The 24,302-nt window shown below is 44.1% G+C and overlaps 1 pseudogene; it reads left to right on the forward strand.

The window, feature by feature from the left end:
* Positions 1-3,857: 3,857 nt before the first annotated feature.
* Positions 3,858-21,679, forward strand: LOC143385950 (hexokinase-2-like; annotated as a pseudogene).
* Positions 21,680-24,302: the final 2,623 nt, after the last annotated feature.

Raw genomic sequence — 24,302 nt, forward strand, 5'->3', positions numbered from 1 at the left:
CCGTGTACCTGTGCCATTCTGTTGTGTTGAGGAGGTTGGGCCCCTGTGTTCAGGCAATCTGGCTGAGGGATTTGGGGCAAGTGATGATGGCACCTGGCAGAGCATCAGTGTGTTCATCTGAAGAGAGGGATGAGAGTATGGAAACTGTGGTGAGGATTAGAGGAGAGGAGGATGCATATTAAGTATTTCACACAACCTGGCCCATAAACTGGCACTCTTAACTATTTTTCTATACTTCCAATTGCTTCTTTGTACTCTGCTCCAGGATGCTGTGGCCATCATGGGGGATGTGGTCATCTTTTCTTCCCATTGCCTCCCTCACCCATTCTGAGCCTCATCCCTCAGATTATAAATACTTGAGAATCAAGTAAAAAAGACAAAACCAAAAATAGCACCTGAAGTTTGGCTGTGCTTGCAGTTTGCTGAAGATGTGTTGGGTGGATTTTTATGTCATCTAACACATCACATCTTTGTAGCCTATTGCTAACCCTTCACCATGAGGGGCATAAGGACCTCACAGTCCTTGTAGAATCCTCCCCAGGGCCTGGCAAGGGTGTTGGACTCCAGCAGACAAAGTGGAGTATCTCTGCCAATCCAGCAAGATAATTCATTTCAAACATTTATGAACTGAGTGAAATTTTCCTTGACAAGCTTACCTGGAAATCTCTTAAACCATCTAGTTTCTGTTCTTCATATATATACATAGGCAAAATGTTTTAGCCCAAATTAATAAACAAAAACCAAAGAGTATGAGACCTACATGGAAATGAAGATCTGTTGAGTTGTTAGGAAGGTTTGGAATCAATGAAAAAAAAAAACTATATAAAAATGGAACAGAAATAAAACTAGAAGAAAATATGGGTGTTGATTTTGCCCTAAGCAAGAGAAATAATATTATATATCTAAAATGACAGAAAGTATTTGGAAAAAATACTGAAAGGAAATCTAAGGGGTTATTTTATTGCTATAAATTAATGGTGCTGTTTTTTTTCCTACACCCCTTTTGGGGTATTATGTATGAGTATTTTAAGTAAAGGAAAATAAATGGATTTTTAAAATGCAAATTTAGGGGCTGGAGATGTGGCTCAAGCGGTAGCGCGCTCGCCTGGCATGTGTGCGGCCCGGGTTCGATCCTCAGCACCACATACAAACAAAGATGTTGTGTCCACCAAATATTAAAAAATAAATAAATAAAGTCAATTGTTTTAAAAAAAATAAAATGCAAATTTATTTAAAACCAAGATCAATTTACCAAACTCCAAACTTGCAGAGGTTTCTTGAGGAACTCTGAACCTGGGCACAGTGAGTTCCTGTGTAAGATTCTAGAGGCAATTCTGCTCTTCTATTGGGGAAGTTGATAAGAGAGAAAATACGGGATGTATTAAAGAAATTCCCAGTACCTTCTTCCTGATACACTAGTCAAAATGATTTTTAGTGGAAAGAGTTTTATCCCCCCAAAAAGGAAGTTGTGTTCTGTCACATCATTTCCATTTCAAAGCAGTAGGTCATAAACCTGAATAGTAGCCACTTACAATACTTAAGGTGTATCTTGTGGGAAGGGAAGTGAGTAAATCCTTAGACCAAAAAAGAAAAGGAAAACTTTCAAACTCCTCACAGTGATGCCCTTTGAGCTTTTTTATAGCAGGAAGATGTTAGCTCTTTCTCTCAGCATCTTATCTGTAGGTCCTCAGCTAACAGAAAAGGGGTTCGGCTTCCAGTTCAAGGAAGCAGATGGTCTCCTCTTCCCAAGTTTAAAAAAAGGTAGGAGGTTGAGACAGGAGGATTGTGAGCTCAAAGTCATCCTCAGCAAAGTGAGGTGCTTAGCAACTCAGTGGGACCTTGTCTCTAAATAAAATACAAAATAGAGCCCAGCACTGGCCAAGGGAACTTTTTGCAGGGGTAGAACTGCTCTCTATCTGGCCTGCATGATTCTGTAGCTGTCAGCCTCTTGAGGCATTAAGCACTTGGGAAGTGGGGCTACTGTGATTGGAGAGCTGAATTTTAATTTTTATTATTTTCTAATGAATTGAAATAGCCCCAGATGGCCAGTGATTACTTTCTGGGCAGGGCAGTAGTTAAAGCATCTTCACTGCCTTTCTTCTCTGCGTTCCCATCTAGAGAGGGAGCTGGTGAGGGGAAGGGCTGGTGAGGGGAAGGTGACTTTCTACTTCTCCTTTTAAAGACTCTTCATCTCTAAAGATTGCTTTGTCTCTTTGAACAGCTGCTGCAACTTCCTTTTGGGAGGAATAAAACTGTGCTAAATATCATTGACTAGTGTGTCAGGAAGAAGGTGCTGGGAATTTGTTTAATACATCCCATATTTTCTCTCTTATCAACTTCCCCAATAGAAGAGCAGAACTGCCTCCAGATAGATATCTCTAGAAACCCTATTTGCATATTAAAACACCTGACCTCTGTTAGAGGAAGTTGGCCCTTGTACACTGGTGATCTCCTTTGGTGAGAGACCCCAGTCCTAGCTTAGCACTTATACTTGAGAATGTTTTGGTTTTGAGGTAGAAGGTTCAATATCAGCTGTGTTATCAGACAGAGGGACAGAATCCACATAGGGAGCCCAGCTAGAACTCACCCCTCCCAGATTGGGCTGGCTCTGCCTTCCAGCTGCCTTCTCCTGACCATACCCCAGGCATCTGAGAGCCAATCAGGACTGTGAATCTTTCCTCAACCTTTCAGTTTTTAAATAAATGCAAATAATTTTCTGTGGTTTAAACCACAGCAGAATTTCTGCTATGGTAGGTCTTGGGAGGAGGGTGACTGGATTTTGCATTTTTAACAGGTTTCCAGGTGATGGTGGTGGTGGTGCTGCTGTCCCAGGACTATTCTTTGAAAATCTTTAGTAGAATTTTTACTTCTTTCTGGAAAGGAAAAAATAGTTGTTCTTTTCGACTTCCCCCTCGCCCACTTAGCTTTTCATTTTTGCCACCTGGTTAACCTTGCACTTGGAATGTGTTCAGCCTCTTCCTTATATTTTGTTCCCCAAACCTCTGGCCTCATCCTCTCAGCATCTGGAGGGTCATCAACTTCTCTTTGAGGGTGCTGAATGGCCAAGAAGGAAGTCAGGGGGCTTTCTTGGAGCTGATTGAAAACCTGGCTCATTGTGAATACAGCTTTCTACAGGGATGAGGAGCTGTGGGTCCTACTCAGTGTGATCACAGTTGTGAGAGAGCCCATCCACAAATCCCTATTCTTTGTTGCTCTTCAGAGAGAACTGAGTCTTCCATTTTTGAAAGTAGAAAACAAAGATAACTTCTTTGGATTGCCCCTAGGTGATTAGTTTTCTAGAATAGAGGAAAAAATAGAAAAAAGTTATTCATTTTTGCTAAGTTGGTTCATAGAATGCCAACACAGAATGTTTCACCACTCCCCCAGTCACAAGAAACAGGGATGCTGAAGTACTACTTGATGGTGAGGTGAACTTTCCTTTTTGGTAAGATAATTGGCTAGGCATTTGTGTCTGGAGGGTCTGCCAGGGCCACCAAAGGATGTCCTATTTGTAGGGCGTGCGTGGACTTTCTGATAACTTTGTCCACAATTTCCCCCTTCCTCTCAGGGTTATTTTGACAGATGTTTAGATAAATGGTCTAAATGGAGGACAGCTTTTAATGAGTACTAACTAGTATTAAGCCCTTATATGAAATGACTCTTTTAATCATTTGGGGAACTGTTTGTAGGCAGTCCAGTTACCATTCCCATTTCTTCAATGAAAAGCAAATGAAGACTCAGAGGGAAGGAAGAGGATCTGGTACAAATTCAACTAATTCCTTTGTGAGCCCAAGGTCTTAGTTTCTGTGCCATTCTGCCTGCTCATCTTCCTGTATCATGTGTCCTTAGCTATTTGACCACATTCCTGAATGCCTGGCCAACTTCATGGATAAGCTCCAAATCAAAGACAAGAAGCTCCCATTGGGCTTTACCTTCTCATTCCCCTGCCACCAGACTAAGCTAGATGAAGTAAGATGGGTTCTTCAGAAGACTTGCTGCATTGCTTCGCTCCTGGGGCTGGGAGGACTGGGAAGAACTCCCTGGTGGCCATATGTTGCTGTGGTATTGGCAGTAGCACTGAGGGATTTTATAGCTAAGGATTCAGTATTGAGAGTTCTGGGCTCCAGGTGACTGTGCGTGTGTGGAGGTGTTGAGGGGTGATAAAGTATCGGGGAGGTGGGTGCTCTTTGTTACTCTGCATTTCACACCTATTGCACAGTGTCCCAATCCCACCCAAGGTGACAGGAATGAGAAGCTAGGAACTCTTTTGTTCCTGAGTGTTTTGATGAAAGGTCTTGGAAGAAGGATGCTTCATGAGTTAATGATTCAAGGATATACATATCTTATTTTGGCAAGTCTATAGCTTGCTCATTCTATTTCTTAGAGGTGGTAAATCATGAAGGAATCACTCATTTGATCTCCTTTCCTGAACCTGGGAGGATCCTGAGTTTCTTTTTCCTCCGCTAGTCAGGAGGCAGTCTATAAATTCAAACATGACTTTAGCTGGGCATCAGAGAGCTCTACTAATGATGCTTGGCAAAATGTGGCCTGTGTTTTAATTGTAGAAAATCAATATTCATTCCTTGGTTGTTTTGTAGTAGAGTTTCCTGGTCTCATGGACCAAGGGCTTCAAGTCCAGTGGTGTGAAAGGCAAAGACGTGGTGGCCATCCAGCGGAGAGGGGTATGTGTGGAGTGGTGGGACCTCGGGTGTGCAGGCCCTTTGGGATTCAATCTGAAATCTGTGCTCAATCTCAGCCTGAGAAGCTTTTGTAGAGCTTAAGGGGAGGTATTCTTCTTCTCTGCTATTACCCAGTAATTTTACATATGATCAGATGCCTTTGGGGTTTTGAGATTAACATGGTGGAAAGTAATCTTAGTCCTGGTGCAAGAAAAACCCTTCAGTCCTGAAGAAGACTTCATATCATTTCAAGTAACGAAGTTGGCATGAGGGTGACATGATGGTAGAATGGGGCAGAGAGTGGACAAGATAAAGTTCTGTCATAGGAGTGGGAGGGAGAGAGAGAAAAAGAGAAAGGGAGGGAGGGAGAGAGAGAAGGAAGAAGAGGGGAGGTGAGAGGGAGAAGAAAAAGAAGTAGAAGAAGCCAACAAGATTGACTTTTCTTAGTGCAGTAATGGCTACAAACTAGACCACAGGGCTGGTGTCAGGAAAATGGTTCTCCACAATGAGAACAAGCAGGGTGGGAGTGAGTTGCCCGATGTTCACTTGGGTGTGGATCTAGCTTTCCAGCTCGAACCTTCCTTGGCTCTGAGTTGGGTTAGTAAGCCCGTTGCACTTGAACTGTGTGTCTTGTTGCTTTTTTTTCCATCTTCACATCCTGTATCCATCCCTTCTGTGATGGTGAAGGGCAGAACCCTCCATTTCATCCCTGTAGAACTTTGATATTGACATTGTGGCTGTGGTGAATGACACAGTTGGGACCATGATGACTTGTGGTTATGATGACCAGATTGTGAGATTGGTCTCATTGTGGGTGAGTGAGCTCTGGGTGTGAGAGCCGGATGTGCAGTTGGGGGAGTGGCCTGAAAAGAAGGGAATGACCTGTAGACTGGGTTATATTTGAAGATAACGATGTAGTTGCTTTGGAGGGCCAAGCCAAGGCTTGTGGAGCTAGGGGTAGTAGAGTTCTGGATCATATATTGGGTAGCCCAGGAGTCTGCAGGAAGGGATTCTAATATGGAGCAGCCTTGGACAGTAGCGTGAGAGGAAGATGGGGGCAGGGGAGGGACGTGTAGGGAGGTGCTTGAGCAGTTCCTTGTTTTGGTAAGGCACTGGCAGCAATGCCTGCTACATGGAGGAAATGTGCCACATCAACATTGTGGAGGGCTACGAGGGGTGGATGTGTATCAACATAAAGTGGGGGGCCTTTGGGGATGATGGCGTGCTCAATGACATCCGAACGGAGTTTGAACGAGAGATCAACATGGGCTCGCTGAACCCTGGGAAGCAACTGTGAGTGGGCCTTTGGGTGGTGGGGTTGGGGGGTGTGTTGGGAACTGAGGTTGGGGCTGCTCAGGGACAGGGGATTTGTTTTCAGGTCATCTCTATAGTCTTACTTTGTCCCCCAAAGTTTGCCAAGGCACCTACCAATTATGGGAACATTTGGGAATATAAATTGCTGAGAGGGCTCTAAAACCAGCGTGAGTGATAAACCCGATCATCCTTCAGCACATTCACTTTGGAAGGCCATATCCTAGTTCTTGAAAGCCCCTTAATAGCTCTCAACCACTGCACCCCACAAAGGACCAGGTATGGTCTGTTCACTGCAACCCACAGAGTCACAGGGCCTCCTGCTTCAGGTGCAGACTGACTAAGTCTTATGGAAAAACTGGCTTCTCAGAAGCCTTTTTGGGCTCCACCCTGGGTCTGTGGCCCAACCATAATCTTGAAGTAGATCGAATAAAAGGCCCCAGCATTTTGTGACCTGAATGTTCTACACTCCAACCAGGCCAGACTTGGTTTTATGTTACTTTTGACTCTTACACAACCTTATTTCATTCTCACATTTGCCAAAATTCTCTGAATATGTTGAGACAGGATTTCTGCAAGCACTAAACATAGTTACAAAACCTTTTCAGCAATGCAGCATCTCTCTGGTCTTCTTGGTGTTGGGACTGTTTTGGGAAGTCTTTTCGCACAGATCTCTACTTAGAAAGGAAAACTAGCCCTATAAACCAGGTTAGTGGTGGGCATCCTTTTGCTTTACTGGGGAGTGCTTTCTTCCTCAATGCTTGGTTTCATTAAGTCATAAGTTTTTTTTTGTTGTTGTTGTTTTTTTTAACATGTTGGAATATGAGTCCATTTACCTGAACTTAGGAACATACCGGTTGTGTCTGCCATAGGTGACCAGAGGTTTATGAGCTGAGAAGTCACTCACTCAATGCCTGCCTCCATTAATAAGACACATCCATGTCATTCCAAAGAGCCCTGTACCCTTTGAAGTATCAAAACACAAAATTGCCAGCCAGGTCTTGACAGCATATTCCTGGTTTATCCATAAAAAAAAAAGGATTGGGAAGTCATCTTTCAAATTGTCAGCTGGGATAGCCCCCAAATCATGAGCACATCACACTGTAGAGACCCGCGGGGTGTTTCCCTTAGCTCCCATACAACTAGCTTCACATGTGAAGATGTGGAATCCTCAATGTTGAAGCCAGGTTACTCCCAAGGCGGGTGCCCATGTTGGTGCTTTGACATTTTCAATGTGCCTTGTGCTAGGAACAAATGCTGCCACCTGTCCCTTAGCTCCTATGCTTCCTGACTTGGCCTGAGTTGTCTCTTTGTAGGTAATGTCCAACTCCCTTCCACACCCCTGCTCTGGGCCTCCTTGTCACTGAAGCCAGTCCTAGAAAGTACCAGTAACCCTAGGAGCATCCTCTCTCTAAGACCCAGAGGATTTCTGAGAGACCAATGGGTCTTCTTTGCCCAAAAGAGATTGAATTTCCTCTGCCACATAGTCATCACTGGGAAGAATTCTAAAGAAAACAGTGTCACCTAGTGCTGCAAAATTAAATTACCAAACTGCCTCAGGTTGGGAGCTGATCTCTGCCTTTCTAAAACATGTTTCTTCTATCACCAGCCTGCTCAGAAACTTCCATTGTGTTTACCCCCAGACTCTTTGAGATCTGTTCCAACTTGGTCTTGTAATCTTGCCTCACTATCTTCCTGCCCCAACTTGTCCCCCCACCCCACAATTTTCTCAGGAATCAACAAATTGCCTGTAAGAGGCTTGTGCCCTATATTTAATCAGGTTGATTTTTTTTTCCTCTTGAAAAAAAATATTGGGACTCTACATGAGATTTTATTTCAAATAAGTTTTTTTTTTTTGGAGAGAAGAAATTTTAAAAAACATTCTCCTACACAAAATTAAATTACCTGAAATTCAGTCTGTTCCAGAATTTTCTATACTCCCTGGTTGTTTCATCTATTTAAGTCCTGTTTTTTCCCATTGTTCAAGACTCACCAGCCTGAGGGTCAGTCCCAATCCCACAGTTCCTGCAGTCCCCCAGCTGTCACATCAACACACACCTGAATAAGTTAATCCTTAATCATGATGACCTCTAAAGCATGCTGAATCTCACATATTTGTGTCTTGCCTCCCTAGGAAAGTTGTGCAATCATTGATGGTGGGGGTGTATTATTGCTTTGGTCTGTATTTCCCTGCAGGTTTGAGAAGATGATCAGTGGGATGTACATGGGGGAGCTGGTAAGGCTCATCCTGGTGAAGATGGCCAAGGAAGAGCTGCTGTTCCAGGGGAAGCTCAGCCCAGAACTGCTTACCACAGGCAGCTTTGAAACCAAAGATGTCTCAGATATTGAAGAGTAAGTTTCTGGTCCCAATGCCTCTCCCCATAACCGAGTGTCTGGTTATGGGGAGAGGCACTTGGGAAACATGGATGGGGCATTGGCTTTTGACTCTTTGAGCAGGAGGTCCACATAATTGTCTTTTTTTTTTTGGGGGGGGTGGTACTGGGGATTGAACTCAGGGTTGCTTAACCACTGAGCCACATCCCTAGTTCTTTTTAAAATATTTGTTTAGAGATAAGGTCTCGCTGAGTTGCTTAGACCCTCACTAAGTTGCTCAGGCTGCCTTTGAACTCATGATCCTTCTGCCTAAGGCTCTCAAGCTGCTGGGATTATAGGCATGTGCCATGTCACCTGGCCACAAGAGGGTCTTGAAGGTGGCCCATGGTGGACCTGTGAATTCATTCTACTTACTTGTCTGTGCTCCTGTGGATTTTGAGAGTGATGCTACCAAAGTGACTCAGGGTTCTGGGAACAGTTGGCCTGCACATGCAGGGACTTGGGCTGTTACACTGGGTTAAATCCTGGAGGCATTAACAGGGGCACCTTATCACTTGTTTGCATCTATCTCCTTTTTCTTCTCCTGAATTTCTGACATCTTTTTTCTTATCAGCAGTTCTCTAAAGGGACTACCCTAAGCCCTACTTCAAAACAGAAAAATAGGTGCTTGGATGCCCACAGATATATTCACCCACTCAGAGTCTAGACGGGGATGGGAGTGAGGATGGCCCATAGTATCTTTATAGCTGGGGCTAGTTTTCCAATCTTGCTATTTCCTCGTGTGAATAGAGGGGGTCCTATTAGTTGAGGAACCAGGTGAGAGAGGAGGTGATTTCAGTGCCAAAAGGAGCAGTGAAAGCATTCCAAGGACTTTGTTCTGAATGGAACCTTTAAACAGTGGCTAAAGTTGCTACACCCCAAGGGGATGGTAGTACTCAATCTAGTGAGGCATTTGGTTCCCCTGAGAAGGACACTTATGGTGTCAAATCACCTACCCTTTCCCACCATCTTCAGACACAAACTCTGGCTGCTTTAGAGAGAACAGATAGGCACCACAGCTGGATTCACATGTTTAGAGGTGACTGTTTATAGAGGCAGAGATTCTGTCTGTTTACCCTAAGGCAAGCAAACTGCAAATGCAAAGAGTGCAGAAGGTCCATGAACCAGGTCTTATCTTCATATTAGCGCACAGAAAAGAAATACTGGTTTTTCTTACTGGAGGAAAAATGAGCCAGGGTAGCACTGTATGTGGGCTTGTGTGAGTGAGTGTGAGTATGTGTGTGTGTGTGTGTGTGTGTGTGTGTGTGTGTATGTGTATGTGATGCCTGGGAAAGATACCTCAGGTGGTCTGAATCCATTGCAGGAAGACTGTGTGGCCACTCACTGGATCTGCCAAATTGTGTCCACACACTCAGCCAACCTGTGTGCAGCCACCCTGGCTGCTGTGCTGCGGCGTATCAAGGAGAGCAAGGGCGAGGATAGGCTGTGCTCCACCATTGGGGTTGATGGCTCCGTCTACGAGAAACACCTTCAGTGAGTCAGCATGTTGGGCCCAGGAGTGAAGGAGGTCCCAGAGTACCTGGGACCTGGTGACTCCATAGGGCAGCTCTGTTTTTCATCCCAAGGCGTTGGGGGTCTTTGTAGAATTATAGTTCCCAATGGAGCAAGTGGCTACTGGAGGATGTCATTCCTGGTGTGGGTGGAGGTGATTTCTGAAGGCTGCTGATGACTCAGAGCTCCCCTGGCTGCTGGGTACTCTTCTTGGCCACCCTCTTCTTTATAAGACAGAGTTTCAGTCTTTACTCTTATGATTCTTGGTGGTTCTTATTGCTATGTATTCTGCCAGGGACCACCTCAGCACTGGCAGTTACCAGCCTCTGATTTGGGTATTGAATTGATGCCATGCTGCATGTTTTGATCCCTTGGGTTATATATATCCAGACATTCAAGTTTCAGTTGGGACCTGAAAGGTGCCTCTTGTTGCACTCACTTAATTTCTCCTAACATGAGTGCCAGGTCTATATGCCATCATGAACTGAGCTGGTCACTGTGAAAGGTCTCAGCTCTGAGGTCCCCTAATCTCCTAGCTCAGTGCCTCCCAAACTTTAGTTAATGTGCACATGAATCACATGGGGATCTTAAGAGGCAGATTCTGGTTCAGAATGTCTGAGGTGAGCCTGAGATCCTGCATCTCACAGCCTCCAGTGAGGCAGTTGGCTCATGGACCACACTTGGAATAGCAAAGCAATACCTCAAAGCAGTCATCACCTGGAGAGTTTCTTGCCTAACATAACATGTTATCTTTAGCTGTTCCGATACCTTGAGATGGTTGGCAGAAATTGGCAAAAGAGAGGCAAGAGTGCAGAAGTGACATCTTCAAATAAAATGAGTTATGGAACATGAAAAATGGGTAATGTTAGAGCCACCTGATTCTATTAGACTGCAGAGGCTGATTGCAATCTTCTGGGCAGAGGAGATTCCTTGTGACTGCACATAGGGAACAGTGTTTTGCTAGAAGTGTCCTTTCCTTTCAGTGGGGGATAAACCCCATCAGGGCGGTCATCTGAGTTTTTATACAGGGATTCCTAACATGAGAAAGTGTGGACGGAGAAGGCTGAGGGCAGCCTCTGCTCTTGCAGGCCCAACTTTTGGGCTGAAGCAGTGAGCCACTGTGCAACCATTTATACCACTGACCTTAACTGTGGACACCTGTCTCTTATCTCACCTGGGCGGCTACAGTTTTGCCAAGCGTCTTCTCAAGGCTGTACGTTGGCTAGTGCCTGACTGCAACATTCACTTCCTCTGCTCTGAGGATGGCAGTGGCAAAGGGGCAGCCATGGTGACGGCGGTGGCCTACCGACTGGCTGATCAACAAAGATCCCGCCAGAAGACCCTGGAGCCTCTAAAACTGAGCCATGAGCAGTTGCTGGAGATCAAGAGGAGGATGAAGCTTGAAATGGAGTGAAGTCTGAACAAGGAGACACACTCCATCACCCCTGTGAAGATGCTGCCCACCTATGTGTGTGCTACCCCCGATGGCACAGGTATGCAGCAGAGATGCTCACCTGGCCGGCCTTTGTCCTAGCATCGATACTTAGGGAGCTCCATTAGCATTAGCCTTGGACATTTGAACTGCCACCTGTTTTTGAAGCTATATTACTAGAATACTAGAGTCAACCAGACATACCTCAGCTAAAATCAAACAGTACTTACTGGTACCTACTATGTATCAACACACTTAATGCCTATTAATTCCTTTAATATTTGTTAGCTATTAAAGATTAGTAGTTACTTTTGTGTATTAACAAACTGCTGTATGTGGCAAAAAACAGAGGCCTGAGAAGTTAAGAAACTTGCCCAAGTTCACACTACTAGCAAATGTCAGAGCTGGGATTCAAATCCAGGAATTTAGGTACCAGAGCCACTGCTCACAACCATCACTTGGTCCGGGTCAAGGGTCAGTATACTGTACTACCTGGGCCAGGTTTGGCCTATGCCTGTTTTGTGAATAAAGTTTTATCAGCACACAGCTATGCCCATTGGTCTGTACAGCATTCATGACTGATTTGCACTACCCTGGCAGAGTTGAGTGTTTGCAGTAAGACTATGTGGTCCACGAAGCTTAAAATGTTTCCTGTCTGTCCCTTTACAGAAAAAGATCACTATAAACCCTCTTGTAGGTCTTGCAACCTAATAAATGGAGGTCTTTTCCCAATTCAGAGAAAATGATTGCTGAGCAGGCCAATGTAGCAGTTAGTATAGGTTCCAGAGACTAGGGTTTGATCCCTGCTCCCTTTTTCTACTGATGTGATTCTACATAAGTAATGTTGTCCAGCTCAGCCAGGTTTTGATCTTCCATAAGAAAGGAATGAACTGTATCCCTTAGGATGGCCTAAGTGTTGGATGGGGACTGTGAGGCTTGTGGCACACTGAAATTGCCTAATGGTGGAAGTTTTTCTCATTTTAAAAGATTTTCCTTCTAATTCTTTTAAAGAATTACACTCTCTTTTTTCTTCTCTAGTCTGGAATCTAACCTAAGGTGGTATTTGATTTGCCACAAATAGCGTATTTAGATAGTTTTAAATGTACTCTATCAGCATCCCCAGAGCGCTGCATTGCTCACTTTGACTTCTGGGCCCCCAGCATGTGGACTCATTTGAGAGTCACTAAGGAGCCAGCAGAGATCTCATCCTGGGGCATCTTTTTTCTTCATCATTAAATATAGCTCACACTCCATCACCCCCTGAGGCTTCTGAAGCTGTAGAGTGACCCCTGTCAGGGGAAGGTACATAAACTGTCACTCTTTGTCACCCCAGCTCATTACCTCCTTGGATTTGTTTTCCAGAGAAAGGGGACTTCTTGGCCTTGGACCTTGGAGGAACCAATTTCCAGGTCCTGCTGGTGTGTGTGTGAAATGGGAAGCAGCGAGGAGTAGAGATGCACAACAAGATCTACTCCATCCAACAGGAGGTCATGCATGGCACAGGCGATGAGATGAGCAGCATGGAGCCTCCAGAAGGGCCCAGGAAGCTTCTTGCTTTCAATGACAGCTCTTTCCTTGTTCACCCATGGACGTGGAGAAGGTTGGTGGGCCCCAGGATCAGGCTGCTCTCTGGGTTTGTGCCTGAGCTTTCATTTCTTCTGGATGGAAACCTTGAGCTCCTGCTGAGGCCTTGTTGGGGGCAGCCCATCTAGGCCAGGGCCTCTTTCTTAGTGCTCCAACTTCTCCCCACAGCTCATTACCACATTGTCCAGTGCATCACTGACTTCTTGGAGTACATGGGCATGAAGGGTGTGTCTCTGCCTCTGGGTTTCACTTTTTCCTTCCCCTGCCAGCAGAACAGCTTGGATGAGGTAACAGTGCCTTCCCACAGGGCTCTCCTATGGGCTTTATTGACCTTAGTGAGTGAAAGAAGGACACTAGTGACCCTTGGGGAGGAAGGGCCCATTGATAAGAATAAGTTGGTTGAGGCTGGTGGAGGTTAAGTGGGTTAATTAGGATCCAACTTTCTTTGGAAGAATGATGATGGTGATGCTAAAACAAAACATTAAACTCACATATTTTAAGCACTTATTTGTATGCCACATAATATATTTAGCTTCCTATGTGCATTATATCATTCAATTCTCACAGCAACCATCTATGTTAAGTGTTCATATGCCCAATTTTCAGTAAAGAAGATAAGGTCTACAAAGGTACTTGGTGCCTTGCTCCACGTCATCTAGCTTGGGAGTAGCCAAGCCAATATTTGAATCCTGTTTTTCTGATGTCTTGATCCTGTGAGCTCAAATTCTCTCTCCTGCTCCTGAGGCTCTTACAGGCGCAGGCATTTTTATTTTGTCTCCTGTAAATGTGGATGCTCTGGTCTTTCTAGACTCACATTTGCCTCTCATTCCTGTTCAACTTGCCTTGGATGAATGAAAGAGGAATTGAAGATCTGGTGTTTCCAGATGTTCTGGACAGGAATACATAAAGAGATGGAGGACAGCTGAGTAGGCAATGCTGGGATCTGGGCTGATGGCTTCGATATTAGAGTATTTTTATTTGAACAGTGGTTTCTCTCTGACTTAGCCAGTCATGTAGAAACCTGCATGCATGCTGCAGGGTTATGGTGCTGTGGATGCAGTTTCCAGGTGCAAAAGGCATGGTTCCTGTCTGAGATGCTTCCAAACTGGGCTGTTGAAGCAAGCTCAGAAAAGTAAGAGCTGCTGTTTGGACCATGGCAATGGGATACTATAGCCCTGAAGACACGCAGTGAGGTGATGATCTGAGTGCAGTCCTGGAGGAGGTGAGGAGTACTTGGAGCAAATTAGAAGAATGACTTGATGGGGAGAGGTTTTATTTATTTATTTGTAATTTTTTGAGAATTATAATATCTACATTATATAGAAAAGAAGAAAAAATGATTAATAGAAAAGTAAAAATAACATTCCAAAAAAGTCCTTCCAGACTTTTCCTACAAATTTTTATTTTTTTTTTATTTTAAACAGACACTATCTTTTCATACCATCATGTATTTATATACTTTATTGGGTACGATAACTGTTTCTTTCTGAATAGAAGTAGTGTATCTGAATAGAACAGTCATCCTGTTGGATCTTAATCTGTATGTTCCAATTTTCTGTAAGGAGCACATGTTATGTCTAGGATCATAAAAATGAACAGCAAACAAAGGGAAAGACAATTCTATCTGTTAGCCGATGAGGTCATCCTGATGATGGGGTATTAGCAGGTGCTCAGGAGGCCTGAGGGCCTCTGGCTGTGCTTACTCACCACTGGCTTTGGGCAAGTCTCCCCAGCTGTTGGGGCCTGTTCGTGTCTTTTTATAAGGATTACCTGAAGTGATGTTTTTTGAACATTCTATAAATTTTAAAGCGCCGAACTTTTGCCAGAGATATGAAGCTAATGTACAGATGAGAGAATTGGGTGGAGGTGAGCACACCCTTGTCTGGATGTGAGTGTGTAAACCAAGGCTCCACAGGGATGTGCTTTGTTCTTCTGATTTTCTTGGGATCTAATCATGGTGTGACACATCCGGGTGGATGAGATGCCAAGGTGATGGGCATGAACCACCAAGCAAGGCCTGGGGACACCATACAAGTAGGTGGTAGTGAGCACACAATCCACTGGTGGGTCCAGCCTCTTGGAAAATGGATCTGGGAGTGCTGACACTGGTTCCTGGTATTGGGCAGCACAGAGGGCTCCAGTGAACAGAGATTTCTTCCACGTGCAAAGCCACCAGGCATCTACTTCCAGATGGCCCTGTGACATAGTCAAGGGCCACATTAAAGATGGGCCCACAAAGGACTCTGAGAAGCCTTAGAGAGCTTTCTCACTGAGAAATGTGGAGGAGTGTGAGGCCTAGACACTTCCCCAGCTGTGGCCAGGTACTCATTCACTGGATACGGAAGTATGAAAAATTAATTATGTACTGGCCCTTCTGATTTAAGTGGAGGACAGGGACAGGGTAAAACTGCTCTGCCCAGTGAGGGAAACATGTGTTGGGACATTCGCACAGTGCTTATGAGCCAATAATTGGAGTCAGCATGTCTGGAGGTGAGTCATGCTCCTAGCTTCAAACTAGGCCTAGGCAAGTCACCTTGGTGCCTGGGTTACCTGTAAAAGGTGGTGTGATCATAATAAATGTTCTCCAAAGATGGCTGTGGGGAATAAATGGTGTAGCATATGTTATGCACCAGCATTGGTGCACAGGAAGTACTCAGTAAATCCAAGCAACAACCTTAGAAACAACCTTAGGTTGAGGATCACTGGTAGGTGAGAGGGCTAGTTACTCCAGGAAATCTGTCTAGTTTAAGAGGTTGAGAGCCCAGAAATGACCCAGCAGCCCTTCTCTGAGGTCTTCTTTATGCTTTTTAGAGTATCCTCCTTAAGTGGACCAAAGGCTTCAAGGCATCTGGATGCGAGGGTGAGGACATGGTCACCCTGCTGAAGGAAGCGATCCACAGGCGAGAGGTAAAGGTGACCCCATGCATTGATTCCGTGATGCCTGAAGTGATCTGTGAGGGGCAACATTGAGTGTAGTTGCTTTGGCTGGCAGGAAAATTGATGTAATCACTCAGTTCAGCAATGGTTGAATGTCGACTGTGCATAAAGCTCTGTTCTGGGTGTGGGGATTCAGGAATGACAGCAAAACAAAACAAAACAAGAACATTTGTTCTCAAACACAAACCCATAATCCAATGGCAACTGTTATTAAGGGCTAAGATAAATGAAGTTGGACAAGGAGAGCAGATAAAGTGTGCAGGGAAGTGGCAATCTTAATAGCAGCACAACTAGGGAAGTCTTCATGCAAGCCTTGAGCGAGCCTCACTTGAAATAAGTGAGTGAGTCACAGCATTTGAGATGTATTTTATATACATGTAAGTGTCCTTGCAAATGTCTGAAGGGAGAATGTTGGGGTTCACTTATGGACTAGGTATCTGCTTCTGCCTTCTTAGGAGTTTGACCTGGACATGGTGGCTGTGTTGGAACTATGATGACCTGTGGCTATGAAGACCCTCACTGTGAGGTTGGCCTCATTGTTGGTAAGGTTATCAACCATCCTCCCCACAGGGGCGGGGAGCACAGTCTTGGATGACTGGGAGGCTGGATCTGAGTGAGACCTTGTGTCCCTGTGATCGGCAGGCATGGGTAGCAATGCCTGATACATGGAAGAGATGTGCAACGTGGAGCTGGTGGATGGAGAAGAGGAGTGAATGTGCGTCAACATGGAGTGGAGGGGCTTCAGGGACAATGGATGCCTGAATGACTTCCGCACGGAATTTGTCAAGGCTGTGGATGATCTTTTGTTCAACCTGGGCAAACAGAGGTAGGCACCCAACTAGGTGAGGGCCTTGTATCTCAGAACTGGACAGCAATGAATGATCAGAGTCTCCCCCATAGCATTTGCAAGGAAGCTTTTTATCTTGAGATGACAATGGGTTTCTTAGAAAGTTCTGAGTTAGTAAATGTGAGGAAGCTGCTTCCACCACAAGGCCTGGGAGAGTGGAGGTGGGGGTGGGATCAAAACCTAGGGCTGAATCTGTGAGGGACAAATGATGAGTGGACCACTGCTGCTCCCAGGGTAAAACCGCATTGCTGGGGCACCCACACAGGAGCAAATCCTTTCTTCCTCCCCCAGCCATTCAGCGTCAAGCACCCTCTCTTGCCAGAACTGTTCAAGGGCAAGCATCACAAAGCTCCATGAGTAGTGGTGGTGGTGGTCAGGTGAGGGGAGGGTGTGAGCAGAGAGTACATGCCCAGTTTTGCTGAAGATGGAGGATCAGTGTGAGAGGACACTAGAAATCCTGCTCAAGTGAATTAAGTGGCATTCCTTTCCCACCATGCTGTCCTCCGCTTTCCATTCTGTCTCAACACATCCCACCACCTTCCTATTTAACCTCCATGAATTGCAGGTTTGAGAAGATGATCAGTGGCATGTACTTGGGCGAGATTGTCGGTAACAACCTTATCAATTTCACCAAGCATGGGCTGCTCTTCCGCGGCCGCATCTCAGAGCGGCTAAAGACAAGGGGAATCTTTGAAACAAAGTTCTTGTCTCAGATTGAGAGGTGAGAGTTTATTTAGGGTTTGGAGGAGGATGCGGTCATGTCCTATGTATTTCTCATGGACTGACAAGCTGAAGGATTTCACAGCTCAAGTGAGATCAGAGCAGGGCTCACACAAGTCAGTCTAGTGGCTCACACATGAACAATAGTGCTGAGCATGGCATGGGGCCATGAACAGAGATATTGTTGTATTTTTAGGTCAAATAGAACAAGAAAGATACCTGATCATAGGATGTAAATTAAAATGTGCAGAGGAAAATAATGTGATGAAGCATCCATGCTTGGCTTGGGGATTCTTCTTCACTGCTGGCTGCAACAATCAGGCAATGAGGATTGATTAAAGAGGACAGGCTTCACTCTATCAAGGACTAAGTAAACATCAGGCAGGGCAGAAGCATGCTATGCTGTGGCTTGTTTGATTGAAGCCTCTGTCCTCTGATCTAATGGCAGAAAACTCTGTTCCAAATTAGAATGGTGAATTTCAGAGGCCTTAAAAAATTAATGCTATGGTTACTCTCAAAGCATAGACCAGGAAATGGGTTACTGACCTGAGTGGGCCCCAAGGGCATCTGCACCAGTGAATAGAGTCTGCTCAGTTGATGGGTTAAAAAGATGATTCCAGGTCTCTAAAATAGTTTTCTTTATAAAATAGGGTTTATTTTCTCACTAAAATTTTATGTGCATCTATTTCATAAAAAGGACACAAGCAGAATGCGACTGCACAGTGTGGGGAATGGAAATCAAGCAGGAGTGTAATGCTAGTGAGTTAATGCTTGTCCTGAAGACCCAGGGACAGCAATGAGAGAAGGGACATGAACGTGTTCTACAGCTGGAAATGCCACATGCTGGCATGGCCACTGTCTTTATTATTTCCAAATGAGTAGACAGTGAAGTTCCTTTGGGTTTGGATATGTTTTGTAGTGACAGTGTTCTACCTTCCCTGCACAAAGTAGAATGAGGACCTTCTTTTAAAATTTCCTGTCACTCTCAGGAAGAGTGAGGTGTGGTCCAGCGGGATGAGCACTAATCTGAGTTCGTGATCAGGGCCCACTTTGTAGGGCCTGATCCCCGAGGGCCGGACCCCTGGAGAGCCTCCCAGGATGAAAGAGCCAACCAGAGGTGGGTCTCCAGCCCTCTCTGCTCTTGAGTGACAACTCACCATCTCCCTTCCACCCCAGCGACTGCCTGGCCCTGCTGCAAGTCCATGCCATCCTGCACCACTTGGGCCTCGAGAGCACCTGTGATGACAGCATCATCGTCAAGGAGGTGTGCACCGGGGTGGCACGGCAGGCAGCCCAGCTCTGTGGTGCAGGCATGGCTGCCCATGTGGACAAGATACGGGAAAACCATGGGCTGGACACCCTCAAAGTGACAGTGGGTGTGGATGGGACCCTCTACAAGCTACATCCTCAGTGAGTGCCTGATCCCAGACCTTTATCGCTTTGTCTTTGTCCCCATTCCCCTTTTAACTTTATAGAAAATTTTTGGTCATTCTAAATAGTTGTTTTTAATGTTTGTAGTTTTGAGATCAGTAATCAGAACCAGAATCAGGCCTGTGTTCAGTATTGGACATGTGTTGCCTCCCCCCCCCTGCAATTGCACTCTCTCCCTCCTCTGCTAGGAATAAGGGCTGCCCCAACTCAGTCTCTTGCTTTTCTTTTTCCCGAGTCTCTATGTTACACATCTATATTGTTTAGTAAACATATACTAGAAATTTAGCATGATTTTTTAACTTTCCATGAATAGAATCACATGGCTTCTTCTGTGACTGGCTTTTCTCACACAGCATTTATGGTTTGTTCATTTATTTTGGAGATAGGGTCTTGCTATGTTGTCCAGGGTCTCAAACTGCTGGGTCTTGAGTAATACTCCTGCCTCAGCCTCCCAAGTGTGTACTATGTGGATTATTTCTAGATTTTGACTCATATTACAAACAGTGCTGCTGTGAATGTTCTAGCAAACATGCTGGATCTCAAGCAAGATTCTCCCCCTATGATCTAGGGCAGGGGATTGGCAATCAATAGCCATGATTGCTCATGTAAATCAAGTTTTATTGGAAGAGAGTGGCACTCATGTGTTTATGTGCTGTCGATGACTGCTTTCATGTGGAGTAGACACAGACAGACCCTATGGCCTGTGACACTGAAAAGGATTGCTGCCTGGCCCTTTGCCATGCCCTCAATATGGAATATCAAGTTCTTCTTTCTTTCAACTGTATTCCTTGTTTCCCTTGTCTTCTCCTTTCTCCCTTCTTATTACCATTTTGCTTCTGTCTTCTCTCACTTGTCTATTTTTATAATTTATTTTGAAGTCAGAAAGTAGCCCACATACTCTCTTCTGGAAGCCTTTCAGCTAAAAGCTAAAAAAGTAGAGCAGTGCCCAGCCTGCACAGTACCCACGGGGTGGAGTGAGGGTGGAGAATCCTGGATTGAACTGTGACCACCTCTCCCCACATTTGTGTATTTTTTTTCCTAAATCAAAATGTTTATATCAACATTTTTATTTATAAACATAGTTTCGATATATTTGGACAGTATTATACACTATCTACATAGCAGCTACTTGATAATTTTTTTGTAATTTTTATTTTAATTTATACAGGACAGTAGAATGCAATTTGATACATCACACATAGTTGGAGCATAATTTCTCATCCTTCTAGATGTACATGATGTAGAATCCCATTGGTTTTATAGTTATATATTTACATAGAGTAGTAATGTCTGATTCATTCTACTATCCTTCCTGTCCCCATAACCCACCACCTTATTGTGAATTAGCATCCACATATCAGAGAAAACACCAGCCTTTGGTTTTTTGGGATTGACTTATTTTGCTTAACTTATTCTCCAGCACCATCCACTTACCAGCAAATACTATCATTTATCTTTAAGACTGAGTAATTGTCATATATATATATATATATATATATATTTTTTTTTTTTAATTTTTTAAATTTTTTTTACTCATTCATCAATTGAAGGGCACCTAGGTTGGTTCCATAGTTTAGCTATTATGATATAATGAGTTGAGCTGTCACCACATTTATTTTAATGACCTAAGAGGTTCTTTGAGTCTGCACTATTAGTGAAAAGAGGGGGACCTCCAAAAATCCAAGTCCCTCTCCTCAGTGATAAGTCTCATTGTAAAAATAGGAGTCTTGGCTCCAGAAGAGGGTTGGGAAAGGGACTTTTATTCAGCTTTCTCTTCCTGTCAAAAAATGCATGTGAAAATCAACTTATAAAGAGGAAAGGGTTATTTTGGCTCACAGTTTGGGAAGTTTCAGTCCAAGACTGGTTGCCCCTGCTGCTTTGGGGCCCATGGAAAAGTAGCACATGATGGCAGGAGTGTGTGTGGAGCCAAACTGCTCACCTTGTGACTGGAAAGTGGAAAAGAAAGAAAAAGGGATACCAGAGTCCAACAATTCCCTCCAAGGGCATAGCCCCAGTGACCTAAAAGCCTCCCACCTCTTACATGAGGGACATTTAGATTCAAATTGTAGCAGACATGGAAACCTAACCCCTAACCCTGGGACTGGGCATCCTAAGCTTCACAGATGAGAAGGCATCCTGACCCTCTTGGATTAGGATGGGTTGGATGGTGACTGTCTCTTTTTCCAGTCCCATATGAAGATGATCTGTGATCTCTGTAATGTCCTAACAGAAACACTATACATCTGCCCCTCTTGCCTTCAATGGCATTTTGGAGTCAGTGTAGGTTTGATGTGAAGTAATAACCCTTGGAAAATATAAAAACCACATGCACAGGATTTGGTCCTCCCCTGCAGAGGAGGTTACACACTTCTGCAAGACTCATAGGTGGCTCACAGGACTGTTGAACTTCTTTCACTGATTAATTTTAAGAGCACAGTTCACCAGAATCCCAAGGCATTTGTCCTAGAGTGAAATCTTAGCTCCCTTGAGCTAAGAGCTAAATGGGTACACTGTGATGTTGAACTTGGACAGATTATTAGCATCTCCCAGGCTTAATTTTCTGGTTCAAATAAATAGACCCACAGGGTATCTGTCATGCTCCTCCTCTTAATTACTCGTGGATTGCCAGCATTACTTCTCACCTCTGAGCACACAAATCTGTCATGACTAAGGTGCTTTGTTCTTTTGTCTTTCTCTTCCTTTTTCCAGTTTTGCCAAAGTCATGCATGAAACTGTGAAGGACCTGGCTCCCAAATGTGAAGTGTCATTTCGAGTCAGAGGACGGCAGCGGGAAGGGGGCCCGCGCTCATCACTGCAGTGGCCTGTCACATCCGTGAGGCTTGTCAGCGATAGAACCCCGAATTCGGAAGGGACTTCTCTGCTTCCCCCTCTTCCCTGTTTTAAATTATAAGGAGTTATCTTCTTGTGTCAGAGACACAGTCCCCTCAGCTTTTCCTTGGCAGAGAGGACCCCGTCGGATTGGGATTTTTTTTACATTCACTGTAAAGTTTTGTGCCCAAGTCTTGGCCTGAGATACAGACGCCAGGACTGTTCATACTGGTCACAACCATTCCCATTGGTTCTCAAACAACTTAAATAATAATAATAATCCTTAGCACCCTGCCCTCCTCCTGGAATTCCACATCTCTGTGGAACATTGCTTGACAATAACTGAGAAAGGAAAATGATCAAGGCTGAGAATAATAGAGCCAATGATAAAGAAAAAATAAAAATTAGTTCCTATTGTTTTTAACAAAGTGGTGAGATCATGGGAGTATAAGTTGGTAAACTGGTCAAAGTATAAATTGGTAGAACATGTTCAGTGGGAAATAGGTGAGATATATATATATATATATATATATATATATATATATATATATATATATATATATACACACACACACACTAGGTTTTGCATAATTTTCCAGGAATTTGTGCTAAGGAAATACACATTGGAAACTAAGTTTCTGACTATTATATGGTTTATAATAGCTAAAAATAAACTGGCTCACCCTGTTTCAGGGTCTAGATATTAAAAACAATTGTCTCCAGTTTTTCCAAACATTATAATTTAGTGATGTGATTATACAGGTGATGGAAAGTGGAGAAGCCAAATACTACAGAGAAGCAACCCAGAAATTATGACATCAAGGAAAGTTACTTCTGAGGCTGGAGTTGTAGCTCAGTGGGAGAGCGCTTGCCAAGCTAGCATGTGTGAGGCGTTGGGTTTGATTCTCAGCACTGCATAGAAATAAATAAAATAAAGGTCCATTGACAACTAAAAAAAAGCTGCTTCTGGAGGATTACAAGTTCAAAGCCAGCCTCAACAATTTAGCAAGTCCCTGAATAACTCAGTGAGACCCTGTCTCTAAATAAAATACAAAAAGTACTGCAGATGTGGTTCAGTGGTTAAGCACCCCTGGATATAATCCCTGAAACAAAAAAAAAAAAAAAAGGAAAAGGTGCTTCTATCCTGCTGCCTAGATCATAGTGCAAAAGCTGGGGTGGCGGGGAGTGAAGAGGCAGTAACTGGAACCACAAAACTGGGTGGGGGATGTAGAGGTACCAGGGTTTCTCTCCCTCCCACCTTTTAGTGTTCTGCAGTGTTTCCTGATGGCTGAACCTAGTTGGTAAAGGGCGCCTGGGAAATGGGATAAAGAGCAGGCGGGTGGGATGACTTGGACCCCAGCAATTAGCAAAGTAACTGGCATGTGCCCTACATTATGGTCTTTGATTAGACCATTATATGGAGTTATCAAAGAATATCATAGGCATTATAGAAGAATATTTAATAATAAGGACAATGTTCAGAGGATGCTGCTTCATGGCCCCAGTGTGTTAGAACCTGAACAGTTGCCCTCTGAGGGAGCTGCATCCTGGGATCCAACGGATTGAGAATTGAAAATGTACTTAGACCTTGATATTTGCACATGTAAGCTCTTATCATTCCTGGAACAGTACATATAACAACTATTTACATTATATTAGGTATTACAACCCGCCTAGACATCTACATTCTCCTGTATGGGAAGATATGTGGAGGTTATATGCAAATACTATACCATTTTATATAATGGATTTAAACATTCATGAATTTTAGTATCCTTGGTGAGTCCTGAAATCAATCCTCCATGATGCCCAGGGTTATAACTATATTATGATCCTATTATTGTTAAAAACAATACTATATGACAGCAGGTGTAGTGGACTTCCCTGAATGTCCCCTCTGCCTCAATGATCTGTTGTGGTAAAGGCAGGCAGCCTCCTCCTCAGCAGCTCCCCACAGGTTTCCCACCGCACTGGGCATCTGGGAGGTTTGGCCTTATCTGCCATTTCTAGCCTGGCTACTCAGTGCAATGTTGGTACCTGCCCTTGGGTCTCTGTGGGTTCCCTTAAAGCCTCAGAAGAGCTACTCTGTCATTTCCCTTGTGGGGTGGGGGTTTGGAGTGGCATAGACCCTTAATTCTCCCCAGATCCTAATACTAGACAAGATGTTCAGCATATAATTTTCTAAATTTCTTAAGATGAATTCCTGCATGAGAGGGTCTCAGAACCCTGGATTCTCCATGCTCATGCTCCATCCCTCACCATGGGGAAATTATTCCCTTCAAACAAGTAGAAGGTCTTTACACCACCTACTTACAGCTTAGAAATATCTTTTCTGGATTCAGCCAAGACCATCCAACTTTTTCTTTCTTGGTTGCTTTGTTTTCTTTATAGCTTGGGCCCCCAGGAGCAGAAGGCCACTGCTTTATCCTGTCAGGGTAATTTTTCATCATTGCACAAACTTTTCTTGCTTTTTTATTTTCATATTTCCTTTCATCCTCACTCTCTTTTTTAATTAATATTCTCCACTTCCAAATGCCAACCATTGTGCTCCATGTGAAACTTATTTTGTATGTGTTTTGATGAAGCATATATTTCTTTGATGCTTTTTAATTTTATGTGTCTTTGTTTGTGATTCTTGGGGGATGGC

The sequence above is a fragment of the Callospermophilus lateralis genome (assembly GCF_048772815.1).
Source record: "Callospermophilus lateralis isolate mCalLat2 chromosome 11 unlocalized genomic scaffold, mCalLat2.hap1 SUPER_11_unloc_1, whole genome shotgun sequence".
Classification (NCBI taxonomy): domain Eukaryota; kingdom Metazoa; phylum Chordata; class Mammalia; order Rodentia; family Sciuridae; genus Callospermophilus; species Callospermophilus lateralis.